General features: G+C 43.3%; 1 long non-coding RNA gene across 2 annotated transcripts; it reads right to left on the bottom strand.

Annotated features, from left to right (window-relative positions):
- Positions 1-4,437: 4,437 nt before the first annotated feature.
- Positions 4,438-18,479, bottom strand: LOC128082066 (uncharacterized). Of its 2 annotated transcripts, none has more exons than XR_008207531.1 (3): positions 18,386-18,479; positions 17,942-18,089; positions 4,438-6,227 (listed from the first exon to the last, which is right to left on the bottom strand). It is a non-coding gene; the product is annotated as an uncharacterized LOC128082066 (long non-coding RNA). The 2 variants fall into 2 exon arrangements; XR_008207530.1 differs by lacking the exon at positions 4,438-6,227 and adding an exon at positions 14,580-16,205.
- Between the last annotated feature and the right edge of the window lie 1,768 nt (positions 18,480-20,247).

Raw genomic sequence — 20,247 nt, 5'->3', positions numbered from 1 at the left:
AGTTTGGCCCTTAGGTGCTTGCAAACATTATAAACCCAAATTCCCCTTGGCAGCCAGTTCACATTTTATGTGGCAATATTCATAACAATCCTTAATCACTGCTGCGTTATTTGGCAGCAGTTATAAAATGCAAATATTTCTCTCCTTTGCTTCCTTAACAGAAATATTACCTTTTGTGTTGCAGACCTATTAAACTAGGTGTTCACCTGTAGGATTTGATTTTTATTTTTAAATTATTTTAACTTTTATTTCTTGGGAAACTTATGTTCTAAATAGCTATTTTATACCTCCTCACCTAATGAGGAAGGTGCTTTAGCCAGTCCCAAGTGATTGTGGGCTCAAAGGTTGCTAGTGTTTCATTCCTATGGGGACTGTACTTCTGTTTTTTAAGGATAATTGTAACATTATTGAATTATTTGTCGTTTAACAGTTGCAACAATAAAGGTGATTTTTCTGTTGTTAATGGCTTAACTTGAGAATAATCCAAGCTGAAAATGGCTGGTGGCTATGAGAACAGGAGAATAAATTAAGGGAGTTTTGTGGCCAAAGTGCTTGTGTCTGTATTAAAGCGGATGCAGCTCCTGCTCTCAGGGATCAGTGTCCAGATGCTGTGCTCCTTCCCTTCCTTAAGGGATGAAGCTATTTTGGGAGTGGGAGGAGAACAAGGGAAATGGCATGATGGTTGATCTACTTAAATTCATAACTTGAGCCTGTTTTCAAATTCAAGTCTAATGAAAAGCATCAGAAAACTGAAGAATGTGGCTGCGGCCCAACAGTGGGAATAACAAATAACACCTAATCAGTTACACTCTAATCAGGTAAGTAAATATTGAAAGCCCTATGTATGTAGTTTAAAAGAGGTTATATTCAGCAAAAATCATGATTTAAAAACATTTTATGCACCTCCCTCTGCTCTAGCCTGTGGAATGCATGTTGTGACTGAGGAGTAAACGCTACCTGCCACTTCCTACCTGGCCCATCTCTGGCTCCCATTCTCCTAGTCTGCATTTACTTCTCTTGCTCACATCTTGTCTTCGTTAATGTGAGCAATTGGTTTTAAGATATGTAGCCTTGGTGAAACAAAAGGTGAGTTATAAAGTCTTCATTTTTTTAATAACAACTTTATTCTAGTTCCCTCTCTATGGGCCCCTTGATGACAGCATGTCTGGTAAGTGCTTCTAGTTTTGCACTGCAACCTGAGAAGACAGTGAAATATCAGGCATCTTTGTGGGAGAAAGCTGTGGTGAGTGAGATTTGGTGGCCATCTGCTGAGGGACCATCTCTGCAGCTCTAGGTGCATGAGGCTGTATGTGTGTGGTTGGAGGCAAGGAAGGCAGTTGAAGTGTTGAGAGTTACGGTGCTCAAATGAGGGCTTTGGAAAGGGGCTTGGGGTTGGGTAAAACCAGTGGTTTATCCACCCAGAACCGGGGTGGGTTGCTAAGGATTGTTATTAACTTGTATGGGAATGGGAATTAATCCCAAAAATGCTTTCATGCTCTGAGTAAGAGAGTGAGCAGACCTGCTGCTCCACATCTGGCTGCCTGATGCTGGTACCTTGGTGAAGCTTATGCAGGACTTTTGTAGTTCATGCCAAAGCCATAAAAATAGCATAACATCCATCTCTATGTAACAATTCTAAAGCCAATTTTTCATTAGTAGAGGCCAAACACAGCAATGAGGAGGAAGAAGCTGCTTTTTCTCATTTAATGTGTGCGATCAAAAGCTTAGTTATTTCTGAGTGGAGTGATTTAAAATATGTGACTGCTGGAATGACTTCATACCAGAAAGCACATGTGAATGTTGGAGAAATCTCCATATTTTGCCAGTTTGTCTCCCTGTTATCCTGAGAAGAGAGAGGTTGACTTCTAAGTTCCTATAAATGAGTGCCCTGGCCTGCAGAAGGATGGTTTTGCATATAGTTAAGAAGTTGCATTCTGCTGTACACATTCTTTGTCAAGAGGATGCTAGCAGGGAACTCTCAGGTCTCGGTAATATCAAAATAACCCAAAACCAGAAGCAGAACTAAAATGGGTCACGCTTTGCTCTTTTGAACTGGCTTACAGCTGGCCATCAGCACCCATCTGTGTATGTGAGTCCTTGGGAACTTACAGATGTTTGGAGCAAAAATGAGTTTGGCAAAGAGACCACTTCTGGGAACCTTTCTGGTAAAAGTTTTGCTTAATTTAGCCTTTCTATGGCTGTGTTTTGCAAAATTTTGGGAATCCAGCTGACTTCCAAGAACCAATGGAGTCATCACATTAACACAAATACTCAGAAGACTTACTCTGAAATAGATTTGGGCAGATTTCTTAGATTTCTTCAAAGGAGAAGTGTTCAGGCAAGAGGTCTTGACTCTTGCAAGGTGACACAGATTAACAAGTTTTGTTCTTTTTTTTCCTCTTCTTTTCCATCACTTAGAAGTATTAGGATAAATAAATGGAAAGTAATGGTACTGCCAGGAGCCATCCAATGCATTGAATCCTGAGCTGCCTGAGGTGTAATCATTCCTGCTGAAACTTGTCAGCAGAACTCCCTGGTATGCAGGCACCACTGCAGGCTGCAGTATTTCACTAGCCATTGCATTCATCATCCAACTGGAGGATTAGGGCTATAGCTATTAGTGTATACAGGTGTTGTGGTGGGCTTTTACCACTGTAAGAGTGGTAATTACTTTGATTTTTAAAGCCTGCCCAAATCATAAACAAACATTGCTGACATTTCATGGCAGGAGACAAGCTCTAAATAGGATAAATGGGTTTTGAGCCTGTTGTATAGGTCATCGTAACCTAAAGTAATGAATCTAGATTAACAACCTTAGTGGAAGTAATTGCTGTAATATAGATAGTCTACATAGGTTTAATGCCTGGGTTATGTAGGTTAAACAAGCTAAGTCTATATGCCTGTCCATCTTGTTGCCTTTGGCTGTGGGAAGAATGCTGAACTATTTCAAAATAGAAGATGAGAGTTGAAACCAAGATCAAGGGATGTGAGAAAGAATGACCTAAAGAAAACATGAGGGCAGTAAGTACAAATGACAGTGAGAGGAGTGTAGGAAGTAAGTAAGCGTGGTGATGCTAGAAAGAAGGGCCTGAGCAGGCTCAGATCTGCTGGCATGCCATGCTCTGGGTCGTGGTGACCTGCCCTCTTTCTAACACACCTTCTCTCTCACCTCAACACTTGACTTTAGAAAGTGCTATTGAAGAGACTGAATGAGTGGTTATAAAATTACCACCTTCAAAGCCCTTCTAGTGTTACTTGCTCTCATAGCATCCCATCCCCCAAAGCCCTGGGACAGATGTCGTGACTGGAATTGGCAGCAGGGATGGGGCAGCTGCTCAGCAATGCTCCCAGCTCAATGCACTCCCACTGGCTTTGGGTGGTGATGAAAGGGCCTGGTTGTTTGTTCCTGCATACCTGGGAGTGGGGAGGGGATGTTGGCTGTGGGCCAAAGCTCATCAGCCCACGCAAGGCTGGCAGCGCTGGATTATTTGCATTCTGTCTGGGGGGGAAGAAAATCGCACTGTACTTTTCATAATGGGGGAAAAAAATGTGTTGCCCTTCAGCCATAGTAATTTCCATTACAGTAGTCTGGGGGAGTAGAAGTCATCTGTGCCATGTTCCCTACGGGCATGCACTGTCAGCAATAAGTGCTGACACCAAGCCATGCGTGCATGTGGAAAGCTCTGTTGTATGCATGGCACAGAGTGCAAAGCCAACAAGATGAAAAAGAAGACGTGCATCTGACTGAGAGCAACCCAAGGGTGATTTATTCCACTGTTGTGTGGGAGAATCTTACCTTTCCAGAACAGGTGTAAGAAATCACTGTTATATAGCAATAACGTCTGTATGGCTCAGAAAGCATCTTAATGCCTTTAATTTCTCAAACAAACACAATTCACTGCTTGAAGGACGAAATCCTTAAAGAGCTCATTTAATTAAAAAAGATGAATGGAGAAAAGCAGAGCAAATAAGATATAATTATTGTTTTAATGTATATACGGCAAAGTAATCATGCTGCACATTGGGCATAAATTAAGGGAGTAAGAGGCTTAAAAACTCAGCATTTTCAAAAATGTTTTATCATGAAAAATTGCATTAAAAGTTCATGTTGGGAGTTGGCTCTTTTGTGGGCTCTTATGAATTAGTGCTGTGTTACTGTGCGATCATGTGTTTCCCTTCATTCGAAATGCTGTCACTATGATTGCAGATGAGTTGCATTAGATGTTTGAGCAGAAAGTGCAGTTGTTGGAACTGAAAAACAAAAGGGAAAAACATGAAAAAATGACATCCAGTCACTTGAGAACATCACTTTGGGCCATGCCATCTCTCCCTCTGTATTTCTCAAGTGTTCTCAGGGACAGGAAAAGGATGATGATTTTTCTTTTTTTAAAAGAAGTTGGTGCTGAACCTAAGAAGATTAATGATTCTGCTGTGCCTACTGCTTTAACATATGGTGTGGAGAGCAAATGGGATGTGGCGACAGACCCATGTGCTCCGTAATGAATGGCTGTGTCCAAGGGGTAGAACACAGCAACCTGACAGCAATAGCGTCAGCAAAACCTGAGCATCCAGCAGCAAGGGGTGCCTGAGCGTGGCTGAGGGCGATGCGATGGATGTGCCATGCATGAGGCAATGCTTGCAGCCTAGCAAGCTGGGTTTATGTGATGGAGGCGGGTGCAGCTCCTGCTCTGGGGCAGCTGATGGCTTCGCCGGTGCTGAGGGTTGTTATTTCTGTGGATCTTTTAATTTGTGATTTGGTTTTGAAGTCCACTGGCAGCATTGCCAATGTCAGACTTCCTCCAGGTGAAAGGGAGGAAATGCAGATGTGCACCTTGAAGTTATCTGAGCCTTTGAGAGGTAATATGTAGTGTTGGCATCTCAGTACCCTTTTCTTAGGGATTTAGTGTCTGACAGTTGAGTCTTGTTCATGAGGGGAGGATTGTGGGGATGACTACACGAGCTGAGAGACAGTTCTTACATCCTTCAGTGTACCTGACTGCAATGCAGGCATGCAGAACCTGCAGAAAATGATCAGACCCACCCCTTCAGGGGAGTTGGTTTGAAGTGCCAGATGCTTCTTAATCTTCCTGGTCAACATCTGCACTAATTTTGGTATACTTCGGAAGCAGATGTAAGAATTGCTTTCAAGTACTGCTCAATGTTCTGGCAGCGTGTAGCACGTAAGGAGGAAAACAGCACTGACGAAACAGAGTTTGGCTCTGGTTGCTTGTGAATCGAGGTCTGATGGGCTCCAGTTCCTGGGATCACATGTGGCACTGTGGGAACTGGTTCCCCATAGCCTCTGTTTGGTCTTGCTGAGGGGGGATGTAAAAAAAGGTCCTTCCTCCTCTGCTTCTTGGCATGCTGCAATGCACTGAGTGGAACCAACTCAGGACTGACCCTGATTGACTTCCTGAATGTAATCTGAGTTGTACCTGGTTCTTAATGGAAGTTCCCACATGTGATTAATTCCTGGTGCAGCAATTTGTTTTTTTTTTAATGATGAAGAATTTAAGTCAACTGTCAATTTTTTTCCATTGATGAACTAGAATTCCCATGGGTTGTCCTATAAGTGACTTAAACATTGCAGAAATCTCTCTGTGCCAAATATCACTGATGTTTTTGGGAAGCTTCAGTGCCTGTTGCTAGCTCCTGTGACCCCTCCATGCCTTTGTGCTGTTTGTTCCCTACTCATACTGAGGGTGACTTTGACAATCCAAGCCCCTTCAGGCAGCAGAGCTGGTTGCTATCTTTTTGTTACATGCAGCTTAAGATTGGTCCAAACTGTGTTAGTGTTCAGAGAGAAGTGGAGGGTCTTTGCTGGAAAACACTCATCAGTGAAAAATCGCCCTCCAGACAGCAGAACGTGCTCCTGCCTGCTCAGCCCTGGCTGTTTAGGTAACTCTGTTTAGATAGCAACAAGAGCCAACAGCTCTTTGTCAGCATATTAACTAGACAGCTTACTCCACTTTGCTAAATATTTACATTGTATTTACACCTGGATTTTAGCAGTGAATCTTCTCACATTCTTTGGATAGGGAGAAAAGTTGCCAAATAATAGGAAGAAATCTCCAGAATCCCTAAAAAAAAACCCCACATATATCTCTATATGTTTTACTTTACATAAACTCCTTTGATGCTGATTTATAGTCTTTGTGAGACCATTGCTGTTGTAAGACTTAACTGGGTGATGTGCAGGTGACCAAACTCCAGGTAATCTGCTGGCTCTGGGAAGAAGAGGGAGGTGTCAATTTTGGCAGCTTCAGTATCATGCATTTTGTTGAAACATTAATTTGCTGAAATCATAGAATCACTGGGTTCAGAAAAGACCACTAAGATCATCAAGTCCAACCCTTGCTGATTGCCATCGCTCCCACTGACTGTGTTCCCCAGTGCCACATCTCCATGGTTCTTGAATGCTTCCCTAAGCAGTCTGCGCCAATGCATTACCACTCTTTCTGAGAAAAAATGTTTCCTGATACCCTGAGCCTCTGGACATGCTGCAGGGCCTCGATGTCTTTTGTGTAGTGAGAGGCCCATCACTGAACACAGCACCCACCAGACCTGAGTACAAGAGGGCAATCACCTGCCTGGTCCTGCTGGCTATGCTATTTCTGATGCAAACCAGGCCTTCATTGGCCATCTTCTCATCTTCAGTCAGTGTTGTCCCTTTCTTACACGTATTTGACACTGGTTGTGTGTCCAGTTGCTGATAACAGACCAGCGCTAATTCATTTTCACTGTGTGCGTAGGTCTATAGGATGTGGTGTGCAATGAGCAAGTCTGGGCTTTTTAAAAAAGCTGGTGCTTGTTCACTCTATGAACATAAATCTAATGATAAAAGCAATAGGAGCCAATTTGAATGAGCTGTGGAGCTGGTTTGCAATCCAGTAAGCTGTACACACTGTCCCAACTTAAAACTTTAATTAGTTTCAACAGATGTTACCTCTGTGAATTTTCTGTCTGGGCTAAGGAAAGAAGTGCCAACCATGTAACCTACTTACAGCCTCCCAGTCTTTCCTCCTGTAGCTGAATTTAATGAGCTGAGGCAACTAATATTCCCACCCTGAATAAGTGGTTACTGCCAGAAACTCTTAGAATGGGACTCACAGGATGTTCTGATTAAAATCTGGATCCTTGCAAACAATGGCATCCAAGGGGGAAAAAAATTACAGGGCTTGAATTTGCGAATGAAATCATATTTCATATTCAGTTCAGAAGATATTGTGCAATCTTCCCAGGATACACAAATGAAGCCGTGCAGATGGCTGTCCAGAGCCTTGCCAGATCTCCTTGTTCATTAATCTTGACCACAAAGTATTTTACTTGGAGGAAAGCAAGCCCCAAGACCAGTAAGCTGCTTCTTTTGTGCTCATGTAATGTTCACCTGGGAAACGCAAGAGGCTTGAAACTCTTTAGTTCCTCTGCAGAATTTAGCTCTTGGTTCATAATGTCTGAACAGATGACATAGGTATAAATTGAACCAAACCAAGCCAATGTCCAACCCAAACCAACCAACCACCTAGATGTGAGGAAACAGGGACTTGTCCTAACTCATTGGCATCAACATTAAGATGGAGACAGCTCTCTTCTCACCTAATCCTTTCTTTGCAGTGGGTTCTTGGTTTCCTTCTTTTTGCCAGTAACACCCCTCAGGTTGTATGTAGCTGGTGTAGAAAATCTCTATCAAAGAAGATTTATTAAGCATCTCATTTTAGTTGTGATTTGCTAATGTCTTCACTTCAGTACCTGTAGACTGACTTTTTTTTTTTTTTTTTTTACCTTGAAACTTTTTTTCTTCTTATATAGTGACTGCCTGGTGTTTCTTAATTGGATGAAGCATTCGCTTCGTTCTCTCTCAAGTCTTTGTCAGGCCAAGATTTTTCTCTCATATTCTCATTCTTGACCCTGTGAGATACCCGTTTTGAAGGCTCTTTTGCATTTTTGAGTGAGAGTTATCCTCCACACAGGACTTTGGTGTGAGTTCAGTCGTTAGATATATTAGATATATTTTTTGTAGGTGTTTGTATCTCTTAGCCTCTTACTGAAAGGCAATTAAGCACTCTGGGGAGACTGAGTTTCTCTCAAGGACGTGATATTTCCATTATGGTTCCCTGATTACCCATCACTGACTTTTGTTCTTTCAAGAAGCTTGATCTTATCCAGAAATACAATTTCTATCAATTCTGAAGAGATTAACAGGAATATGAATGGTAGCCTCTTAATATTCCGTGATTTCATATTAGCTGCTGCAGAGGACTTGCACAATGACAGAGTTTATGCAGATAGAAGGGCAAGTTGTTCTGCAGCTAAGCAGGAGATACGATGCTATAGTTGTGTTGCAATCTGCCATCATGAAAAAGTAGGCTGGGAATTACACTGTGATTGCAGCGTTGCAATGCCTGACATCCTTTCCTTCCTGCAGAAACACCACTTGGCTACAGTAAGGTAGAATTCTGGTCATCCAAAGGCGATGGGTGCCTGTGCAGATGGCCATAAGGTGGTCAGGGAGTGATGATTGAATGTCCAAGTGCTGAACTTTGGCTATGAAGATTCAGAAAAGATCCGCTGTTCCCCTGCAAGGAGCTGAGAGTGAGCTTTAGTTTCTTTGAGCCCAGGCAGGCCAAGGGATCATCTGCCCATGATACAGACTGTAGAGCATCTTGGAGTCTGCTATTTCCACCAAAGCACAATATGTGCTCCTTTTGCTTGCTCTTCTACAATAGTCATTAATTAAATTTAAGATCTACATAAATTAAAGGTCTGTACCTGCCAGAAATTTCAAATAAGTTCAGATGACCTGGGAACCTACAATTCAGAGAGGCAAGTTCCCAGTTCCTGCCTGTGAGTCCCACAGGATGCTGATCTTCACACTGAGGCATGTGGCTGCTTCTCAGGTTTGGCTGTATGAGATGTACCTGAGCTCACATAACACATGAGAGCTGGAACTCAGTGCATTTCTTCTGTGTCCCATGCTAATGCTGCCATCACTGCTCTGTTCTCATCTCTGGCGTGGCAATAACACTGTGTTTTTTTTTAGCAGTTAGTCTTGCTTGCATTTGCAAACATGAAGCCAGAAGAAAGCAGTCTGTTCAAATGGAAAGGTTCAGTCAAAAACCCCTCTGCTAATTCCTGCTGTTTCTCAAGCTGCTAGGAAAAAATTTAGAGAGACAATAATTCATGCTGTGATAGGCATTTAAATAGTGCAATTAATTGCACTGTATGTTTTTTCACCTCTTCTTGGAAAATTGCAGTAAGGTAGAAGGATGTGGAAAGGAATAATGAATAAGAGGTGGTCTTTGCCTCAGAGCACTCTTATTCTTTTAATGGGAGGTATTAGATATCATATATATGTAAGAACACGTGCACCATTTTCTTTTTGTTTCACTTGGGTCTGTTGAGAGGGAGGACAGCTTCCCAAAAAGTGGGTGGGAAAGTTTTTCTCTGCTGTTCATTTTGCTCCAATCAGGACTATCGTGGCTTTTTTCTAGCTGGGAATTGAACTTATCAACCCAGTGAAGTTGACCGTGCTCCTGTAGACCATGGGAGATGAGGTGGCACCTTCCCAGAGGAACGCATTCGCTGCCCCTCTCCATTTGGTAAGGTCTTCTAATGAACATTGTGGCCAGCTTCTGGCTATGTGGACTGAGGCAGAAAGCTGCTCAGTTGTTTGTGTAGAATGCAAATGACCCCAGCTCAAGAGAACAGGGGTGATTACAGAAAGTGAGCCAGGCTGACACAGGTTGGTTGTAGGTAAGATGTATGTGGGGAACTGTCCTAAGGAGTGGGTCTGTGTAAAATTGTCTCCAACAAGTTTCTCTCTGATATATCTCAGAACTGCATTTATACCAGGCAGGAATGAGACTCTGACTTAAATTCTATCACTTCTTGTAATTTTCCATAAATCCATAGATATTACATCTACTGTAGACCTATAAGTAGAGCAGTGTGGTCTGCTGGCATAGGCATAGAATCATAGACTCGTAGCATCATCTGAGTTGGAAGGGACCTTTAAAGGCCATCTGTCCAGCTCCCCTGCAATGAACAGGGACATCTCCAGCTCCATCAGGTGCTCAGAGCCCCATCCAGCCTGACCTTGGGTGTCTCCTGGGGTGGGAAATCCCCATCACCTCTCTGGGCAGCCTGTGCCAGTGCCTCACCACCCTTATTATAAAAAACTTCTTCCTTATATCAAGTCTAAATCTCCCCACTTTCAGTCTGAAACCATTTCCCCTCATCCAATCACAGCAGACCCTGCTAAAGAGTTTGTCTCCTTTTTCTAGCTCCTCTAGTTAGTGAAAGATCAGATCCTTTTTGTTGAGCCTAATGATTTGCATGTGGCTCAAATATATTTACTGCTCCTGAAGATGTCAACAGAGGAAACATGCTCTGCTGCCAGCACAGCTGAGCTGTGCCTGCCCCATGAAACCATGAGAGTGACCCATGTCCTCCAGCCAGCCCTGGGGCAGCATCTGTGGGGTTTTGTATAGAGCAGCCCCAACAGAGGCAGTTTTTCACCCAGCCACAGGTGCTGTGGCTGTTTGAAGGATTTATCTGGAGATCTGCTGATGCACTTCAGTTATTCAGCTAACTGGGAGATGATTTAATTTTGTTTCAAGTCGTGCAAGCTAGTCAATGGGTTTGGGGTCCTACAAGTCCAATACCAGCTGGTTTGTCATGCACCTAGAGCCTTTTGTTTCCTGTTTTTGCTCTCCACTAGCAGAGAGGTTAACATTATTTATTCTTTTCATAACGAAAAAGCAATATCAAGTGTTCTAAAAGCTGTGACCTAAAGGCTTTCATTATGTTGTGCAGTCAAGGGCAAGGCTTGTATTCAAAGCTGTGGAGAGGCAGATGCCTATGTGGATCAATGTAATACAAATTATTCAGCTGAAAGTATAAAAGAAAAAAAAAGGAAAAAGAGAAAGAAATCTGGAGGCCAAATATGACAGATATAAAGAGATGGCTGTGTTCAGAGTTGTAAAGACCACATTATCGTCCTGGCAAAGGGCAGCTGAGTGAGATTTCTATCCCACCAGCATCTGCTGACGTTGGCTTTTCCAGGAAATAATGGGGCAATTACAATGCCTTGTTGACCTCAGGAGTGTTTATAGGGAACAAGAGGAGAAGCATGAGGAGGTCAGGGCACAACATGATGGCAGCAGAGCATTACACACAGGCTGGAGCTGCGGGGTGCCTCTAGGACAGAAAATGTGCTGGTTCTTTTTTCGTTTGTTTTCCTTGTGAAAAGCTTCCCAGTGGTTCTGAGTCTGCTGTGTGTCCACAGCAAGTCTTGGATCCATGCAAAATACAGTAGGTATAATGAGTAGGTTGAACTGGGGTGGATGGGACAGAACTCGGTCCTTGTTCTCGCCCCCCAGTGCTTGGAGTTGGGTGCTGCCAGCTCTCCTTCCCCAGATGGGGTGCACTTTGCACTCTGCAGCAGTGCAGATGGGCTGAGCTGCAGAAGGTAGCGGAGTGCTTCCCCAGATTTTCTCTCCAGTGCGTTAGCTTCTGGGGCTAATGAAGCTTTGAGGGATAATGCGAATTGCTGCATAAATTGATATCCTTTGCTAATTGCATCAGCATTTTGCTTTGATGAAAGCCTGGTAAAAGGTGCCAAGAAACTAATAACATACAACATCATTTGCTATTTAAAAAAATAAAAAAAAGCAAGCAGTCACTGATTGATTGAATGTACGATGATTCACGGAGCTGTGAGTCAGCTCACCAGGAGATGTTTGTTACGGGTTCAGTGGAAGGCTTTATTTTAACATGGTGAAGGACTGTACTTTAAGAAAAACATTCCTAAACATTGCTGGAACGTTGCATCTCACGTTGTGAGATGAAGGTCGCCTTGCTCTGCTTGCCAGGACACTGCTCACCTCCAACCACAAGTAGCTTGGGTTCTCAAGTGTTTCCTTGATTGCAGGCTGGCCATATTACCTCAGAAGCACACAACCACTGTTGCAATGGAGGTGTGAAAGCTGGGAGCCGCTTTTGCTCTTGCCACTCCTTCGTGTCTTTCTTAATCACTGCACTGTCTGGACCTCACTCTGCCTTCCCCATTGAGTTAATTTAGTTAAACGAGTGCAAGCTGCAAGGAAAGAGTGGCTTGTTTTAATTAATCTTAAACCAATTCTGAAACAAATCCAAAAACTAGGAACAAGCCACCAAATGCAAGTGTGTCTGTATGGGAATATTCTTGTTTGACTGAAGGGGCTTTATAACGTGCTTTTATTTTAAATGATGCAACTTTATGTGGATCATAAGCACTTTTTAAGATGTGACTTTAAAACTTTACAGACAAAGATTCAACAGGAAAACATTATATGAGGGCGATCCAGAGTATAATTTCATTATTATATTTTCATTAATTGGTTCAGTCATTGGGTTTCTTTGCTGCTGTCCCTGCCCATGCAGTCCAGTGCCCTGCAGAGCTGTGCAGGGGAGGTGCCTAGGAGCTAAGATCTGGCTTTCAGCTGCTCTTGTCCTCCCTGTGTGTGGAAAGCAATGGGCTTCCTCTTACTTTTAAAGCAGCGTGATGGAGGTGATGGCATCACACACACATGTGGAGAGAATTCATTCCAACTGAGGGAGTGATACAGACGTAAGTACATAACACTGTGTAATGTTTACTGATGCAGTGTAGGTGTTTTCTTGCCACGGAAGTGCAATTCCCAGATTCTTTCATAGCTAATTAATTATACAGATCTTACTGATTTTACTTTCTTTCTTTAAATCTCACTCAGAATGTCTACGTGTCTATGCTGATGAGGGCTGATAAAAGCATTGTTCTTACCTCCTCTATAGCTTTCTTCATCTTCTAGTTTATGCCTGAACACTTGGTGTCAGCCATTATGCAGAGATCAATGTGTCAGAAAGAGGCAGATTTATAGAGAACATATTTCCCATTCTGAGTTGGGGGGGAAAAAAAAAAAGTGAGATATTTTCCCTGAGTTAATCAAAGGAATTCAAAGGCAGTTTAAATCTTTCAATTTTCTTTAGTTCATGGAGAAGATGAAAAATGTTTGACCTCCAGGAAACCAACTGAATTCATATGGTGGCTCTGTTGATAAATAAAATGTCCAACCAGACAGAATATTGATTACTGGAGTACTGTATGCTGAATCATAAATAGGACCATCAAAAGCAAGAAACTATCATAAAATACATCAGGGCATCTGAGGTGTCGGGCTTAATGTAAATAGATAAACAAGTTATATTAAGCTAACAAGACTGAGAAATAGCAAGGTGCCATTGCCCCATTGCATTATTCATGGCAGTGGTGGTGCCTCTGCACCGGTCACCCTTGCAACATCCATTGGTCAAAGTGGCACTGGCTTTGGGGGAGGCCAAAGCATCCAAGGGACTGGGGTTCTCATGGAAAGCTGGGCTCTCAAATCCTTTATCTGCCTGCACTGAGACTTTGACAGAAGGGATCTATTGGAGAAGGAAATGCCCATTTGTTGTCATTGAAGCTGTGTTTCTTTTTTAAGGGCAGACTGTGAATAAGACTTGCCAGCAGGTTGCTGAGGTGATCATCTCCTGCCTGAGGCAGAAGTTAGCCCAACAACAGCCACTCTCACCCAGCAGTGTGATCAGCATACAGGAAGGCACTGAATCATTACAGTTGGGAAAGACCTCCACAGTCATCTAATCCAGCTGTCAGCCTACTCCTACAGGGTTGGTGAGGTTCTCCCCTCCCTGGGCAGCTATGCTACTGTATCACCGCTCTGTCTGAGAAGAAATGTTTCCTAATATCCAACTTGAGCCTCACTGGAACAACTTCAGGCCATTCCTTCTCTCTGTATCGCTGTAACGTGGGAGAAGAGACCAACCCCCACCTCACTGCAACCTCCTGTCAAGGGAATTGTAGGGAGCATCCATCACCTCTTACCAGGGATAAGGTATGTGGGTATAGGACCACCTACCCTGTCTGCCAGATGGATCTCTTATCTTTGAGCAGGGTGGTGTGGGAAGCAAGAGGAGAGAGGAGAAAAGTAGAGGAAATGAGACATGAAAGACTTTGACCTACATAGAGCCACACTTCTTTTTGTCTTTCTTATGAAAGCAAGATGTGGCCAGTTCCACTGGGTATTGCACATGTTTTACTATCAGAGAGAACTGAAGATATTTTGTTAAAAGAGGTAATTTTAAATTTAAATTAATTCCTTAATCCTAGCAGAAGGTTACTTCCTAAGGAAAACTCTGAAATTAAAGATAACCTGCATCAACTTTACAATCAGTAGCAAGTTATAAAGTGACAGTTACAGACATACTTGCATGAAAGAAATTAAAATAAGCAACCTTTGCTCTTTATATATTTGTGCAAGAAGTGCTGATAAAATGCATAATCTATTTCATCCTTTTCTCTACAGAAAGTACACGAGATGCAATTAATTCCACGTACAGCAGCACTGCTGGAAGAAGTAATCATAAACCAGACTTAAGATGAACAACTTGGATAGTAATATTTTGAAGTCGAGATCTTTTTTGGACCTTTGGATGAAGTTCTGAGCCGCTCTGATTTCTTACATTAATTATATTATGTGTTCTGAAACAAGACTGAAAATAACAGATTCGACTCAAAGAGCAGTAAGACCTGCTTTGTTTTGCTTTTCTTGGAAGACGGTGGACTACAGACTGAAAGAATAGGTGCTGTTGGAGGTACAGGATGATCCTTAAGACAAACACAGGCATCCCCTGTTGTTATTGCTGTGGGAGGGTGTTGCTTTACCTCTGTGAGAAGAAACGACATAAACAGAGTGGGCAGAGGTAAGGTTAGTGCCATTCCTGGTAAGGGCTGACTTGGGAAATCTGGAAGGAAATGTTAAATGAGGAGTCCCTCTTGGAATGCAATAATTTATGCCATTCAGGTCTTATCCACAGTCAGGCAGTCTCACAGCGATCTGACAAATTACTGCATGATCTAGGAGATGGGTTATTAGCCTCAGGCCCGTTTGAAGGACTTTAATGTTGCTGGACATTTGGGTAATTAAGGAGATGAGAATGCACAAGCATCTCGTTGGGCCCACAGTTCCACCTCTGCACTGCATCTATGTGACTTTGTGCTTGTGAGGTGAGACAAAGTGGAGCTCTGTGGGGTCATGCACACCACTTCTAATCCTTATCCTCCAGATTATGGCTGGTGTGGTGGAGCCACTTGGTTCATCTCCTCACCACCTCTTCCCTTGGCCACTTCCCTCCCAGGTGATGCAGCTCGCTGTCAGCTGCTTTGTTCCAGCAGAATTACTGAGTGGGAGAATAATTTTCAAGCTAGCGAGGCTGGAGAATTAAATAGTGCTCTGGTAAACGTATTAAAAAAAGTAATTTTAGCTTCATGTCTAGCTGGGGAAATTGGATCATCAAGAAATAAACCTGTCCTTTTTCCATCAAGAGACAAATTAAAGTCATATCCTTGTGTGCAGGATGGGTACTCTCACAGATGGCATGCACAAAAGCAGGAGTCTGGACCACTTCTTCCTCTCTCTAAGCAAAGTGTTCATTATGGTAGGTGTTTTGTTGTTGTTGTAATTAATTAGTAATTATTTTCCTGTGTTCTTAGCTTTACCAGCTGGGTAAAGACTAGAAAGCAAATAAAATCGTGCTGACATCTAGTGGCTGCAGGGAATTTGCAATGGCATAAAGGGTGAGAATGCTGTGGCTCTGGACATTTAAACATGCTGCGCACAAAGCCAGGACATTAAACTGGAGCAAAGAATGAATTAAAACTGTACAGGATGTAATTATGCGACCAGACCCATAATTTAATTCAAGCATGTTTGCAAACTCTCAAGAACGCAAGCAATGATTGCAAGCAGAACAAGCAAAAACAAATTAATTTTTGGAAAGGCGTGTTGGTTTGTGATGAAACAGAGGAGAGTTTGCCTGGCAGGTTTTATGGCTGGGGGAGAAACTGGGGCTTTGAGACAGCGAGACTTTCTGGCTGCCACTTGATTCAGTATTCATGTGACTGTTTAGAGATGGGCTATTTCAATCCCTTTGGGCTCGGATCCTTGGTGGCTTCCACAGGGCCTTGGTTGGGTGAGATGTAAGCTGGGCTCCGCTGTGGCTCCTTGGTGGAAGGAGTCCACCACTGAGGTCCAGTTTTTAACACAGCGTGGTGGACAATGAAGGCAGTAGCTCCTTGAAAGCCCTAGCCTCATGGCTTGTCTGCGTGAGCAACTTTACTAGCATTTCTCCTGTAGTCAAAGGATAAGTGAATTAAAATAAATCCAATTATGGCTGTGTTTTCTCTGACGGAGTGCATCCACACGGGCTCGCCATCTGCTTTAACTAATCTGTGCTATGAATTCATGGCACTGTATTGTTTAAGTTAGTCTTCTGGGGTACTGCTGGGTAAACAGCAATTAAATCTGCTTAAAAAATATGATTTACGCTAATGCCTGTGTAAGGGTGTTTCGCATAGCTTCCGTCTGCTTTTGAGTTGTGCTCCGTGTAATCTTAACTTGGTTTTTCAATCATTAAAAAGAAGTGGGTGAAGGAAGTTCACAATATGCAGTCTCTCACTTAATATTGATAATTATTTATGTTGGGTTCTACTGAAAGGGCTCCTGATTGGCTCAAATTACACAGAAGTAAGCCAATGGCCTGACAAGAGATGTTACGAGCAGGGAGCTGCCCATGTTTAATGGGGCTTAAAGATGTTTCACCTTTAATTGAGCCTCTCCAATGCTTTTTATGTATGCACGGTCAGATTCCTAGATAATTTATAACCCTTCAAAACATGTAAGAAAATTCATAAAATTCCTTAAGAAGAGTTTGAGAAACTTGAGGAGAGTCTGCTGTAAATACAAAACCTGATCCAGGATGTCATTTTCATTACTTAGCCACTTCAGCCCTTTGCTTTCTCTATCCTTCCTCACCATTTTAATCAGTTATGTTGATGAAAGCCTCTCCAGCACTGTTGCTGGCAGAGGAACTCCAAGGGAGAGCTGGCATCATAGAATCATTAAGATTGGAAAAGACCCTAAGCTCATCTAGTCCAGTCATCAGCCCATCATCACCGTGCCCATTAAAGCATTGTATTGACAAGTGCAAACAAGGGAAAGGGTTGGGATTAGGGTGCTGCCCTAACACACCTCAAAACCTCTCCTCCTGCCCCAAGCAAAGTGCTGCTGTGACTCTACGTTAATTTTAATTCAGAACTAATAAGTCTCCAATTAGCACAGAGCTGCTTCTGCCTACCTGCTGCTCCCCTAACACAGGGATGGTTGTATGGGCAAGGTTCCCATTCATTTTCAGGATTAGCAGCATAGCCCTAACGTTTTTCTAAATTCATTGGCAGCACTTTCAAATCCCTTTAGCTCCTGATTTGTATGTCGCTCTCACTCATTAGGCAAAATATGGTGCATCATAGTGGGATAGATTTGCAGCGGAGAGTTTCCAAAGAGAGCACTCAGTGGTTCCAAATAATCAACAGAATTCAAAGGAAATGTAGGAGTTTTTATACTGTGGCTGGCAGAGAAAATGAAAAGAGCTTGACCTCAGGGGAATCAACAAAGCTCCTCTGGTGGCTACATGGAAAAATAAAGCGCTTGTTCAGAAGCATTGCTGCTCATTTAAGCTCTTTATAATGAATTCCAAATAGAAAAGCTCATCAAAGGTGAGACAGTGCTGATTGCAGAATGTAATGCATTCAAGCACCTGAGATGTAGTATTAATGTTGAACAGGTGAAAGAGGCAGCAACAAAAGCTGGTGTGTTGCTCTGTGCTGCTCTGCCCACTGCTCATTCCCTCCAATATTTTCAGCTGTGGCAGTGATTCCTTATCCAAAAGGATCTGATTTTCTTCCCCCTACTTTTCCATATCTTTGTTTATTTATTCACTAGAGAGAAAACCAGCATCTTCCCTCCCCTGACTGTGGAGTTCTCCTGGAACAGGAACATTTGACCCTCAGCTCCTTCTCCTCACTCACCAAAAGATGCCAGCAAAGAGCTTTGTTTTTACAGCTCAGCCACCAGCTCTGCATCAGGAACCTTCGTGCTGCGTTCTGGAGAATGGATTTTTCTTGGAAGTCCTGCTTTCAGTGCATTCCCCAGTGGGATGTGGTTGGGGTGAGTGACCTGTGTAGCATCAGCAGACAGAGACATATGGTCAAGGTGTGGGTATTCCCATACATTTCTCTGTTATTGTTTTTTTGTTTGTTTGTTTGTTTGCTTTCAATTTAAAAGATCCCATGCATGTTTATGCAGGAATGTGGCCCATAACATTTAAATTATATTCAGCAAAAGATGTGTACAACTCAGAAATCATAGGAGTAACAATTTAGGGAAATTGAGAGTGTGCGCTTGAGCTGACTTGGAAGAAATATATTCTGTAAGAATCTTTAAGGTAACAGAAAGATGCTCTGCAGACATACCTGGGCTCCTACCCCTGTGTGATTAACTGCAGTGCTGGGAGAACGCAGGCAAAGTCTAGGATGAGGTCTGTGCTCTGTTGCCATGCAGGACACCCAAGCAGGGCAGCAGCTGGCTGTTGGGCGCATCGCTGATGCATTCTGCACGAGGAGCTGCGAGCAAGCAGAGCATGGGGAATCACACCGGTTCGGTAAGGCTGGAGACAGTAAAATTACAGTGACATCTAGTGCTCATAAATATTTCACAAAGGTGCCACGAGCGAAAGGAATTAAACATTTATCGCCAGGGAGCGTTTTGAACACATAACATGCAAAATCAGATCGTTAACCAAGGGCAGCAGTGAGGCGGGATACAAATGGGGCAGATGATGGGAATTAAAGGGCTGAGGGGATGCTGCCAGCACTGGGGAGGCTGTGGGTGGGTTCTGTGTGGATCGTGGCTGGGGTTGTATTTCTCACTGCTTCTGCAGAGTTTACTGATGGTACTAAATCATAGCGCGTTCCTCTAAAATCACCTCGATGTTGTTGAGGCTGGGAATAGGACTAATATATGATGTGCAGCTTTCTAGAGCACACAGCGGTTTCCAAGGGGAGGAAAGCAAAATGAAAGCTGTGCAATGATAGGGATGCACTGCATGGACGCAACTCTTCCAAGCCCTGGCCCAAGGCTGAAGGGATGGTAAAGAGGGATGAGCAGCAATAGGGTATCGCTGCAGACATGGCTGGGGCTGCAGCATTGGTCTCTGCAGCATGCTCTGGGGCTATGTTTTGATTTACATGTAGGATTAGAAGGTGTTTTATGCAAGTTTGCAGATGAAGCTAAATTAGGAGAAGTTGTTGGCCCTGTGCAAAGTGATGGAAAATGACGGTGGGGTTAGCAGGAGCAGCAACCTAGAGTGGTAACTGATGCACTTAGCACATTGATTTTGTGGTTTGAAATTGGGTAGCTTTGTGGCCTCGTAAACAAGCAGTCAAATTTTCTTACAATGAAACATTCAGGAGAGCCTTTGATAAATTTGCAGAGGAAGCTCCTGTTCAATGGCAGGGGCCTTTCAGAGCGTCCCCAGCAGCCGTGCAGCCCTCAGTTATTGCCAGAGAGCAGCATATTTACTGCCACCGATCTCAGGTGCATAAGGGAGAGACAAATTCAAAGATGGGATACTTCGGCTGCCTCTGAGCACTGAGTGCCAGCACCAGCATCAGGAAATTACAGATGGCAGCCATGTTAACCACTGGGTTGCTGTGATCTTCTAGAGGGAAGTAATGAGCCCTGAGACTCGAGCTTTTGCATGGCAGTAAAGCTCACAATACTATACTGCCTATAAAATTATTAGTTAAGCTGGTAAAGGTAGGGATTGGTTAAGAACAATAGCAAAGCGGGTAAAAACTGGCAAAAGAACAGTATGAGGACTGGTGGTTGCTTGTAGTGCTTGCCTTGTTCTTCTGTGGGCAAAGACGTGGCCTCCAGCCACTTCTCAATGCCTGTTTCTTACTACAGCTCCTGTTGAATATCTGCTTTGGGAAGGCTGGTGACAATCTTCCAGCATGACAGCATCCTCAGCATCTTCCTGGGAGGAAATACTGACCTGGATTGTAGCATTAATTTGTGACAGCGTGATGATGCAGCATGGAAATTAGCTGCTTTTTACCTTATGGGCTGGAAACGTACAGAAGTGGTGCTGCCAGACTCGTCACCTCACAGTAAAGGCCAGTCTGAAGTTTGAGTGGTCAAGGATCTAACTGATACTTGCTGGGAAAATAATGCTGCTGTGGGTCGGGGGCTGGAGGTGGTGCTGCAGAGGGCAGGATATGGCATTTTGCAGAGGAGATGTGGGAAATGAGAACATGTTCAGAGGATGCAATGG

Source organism: Tympanuchus pallidicinctus, unplaced genomic scaffold (assembly GCF_026119805.1).
Source record: "Tympanuchus pallidicinctus isolate F22 unplaced genomic scaffold, pur_lepc_1.0 scaffold22, whole genome shotgun sequence".
In the NCBI taxonomy this organism is placed as follows: Eukaryota; Metazoa; Chordata; class Aves; order Galliformes; family Phasianidae; genus Tympanuchus; species Tympanuchus pallidicinctus.
Note: the sequence above shows the minus strand (reverse complement) of the source record. Positions and strands in the feature narration are given on the sequence as shown.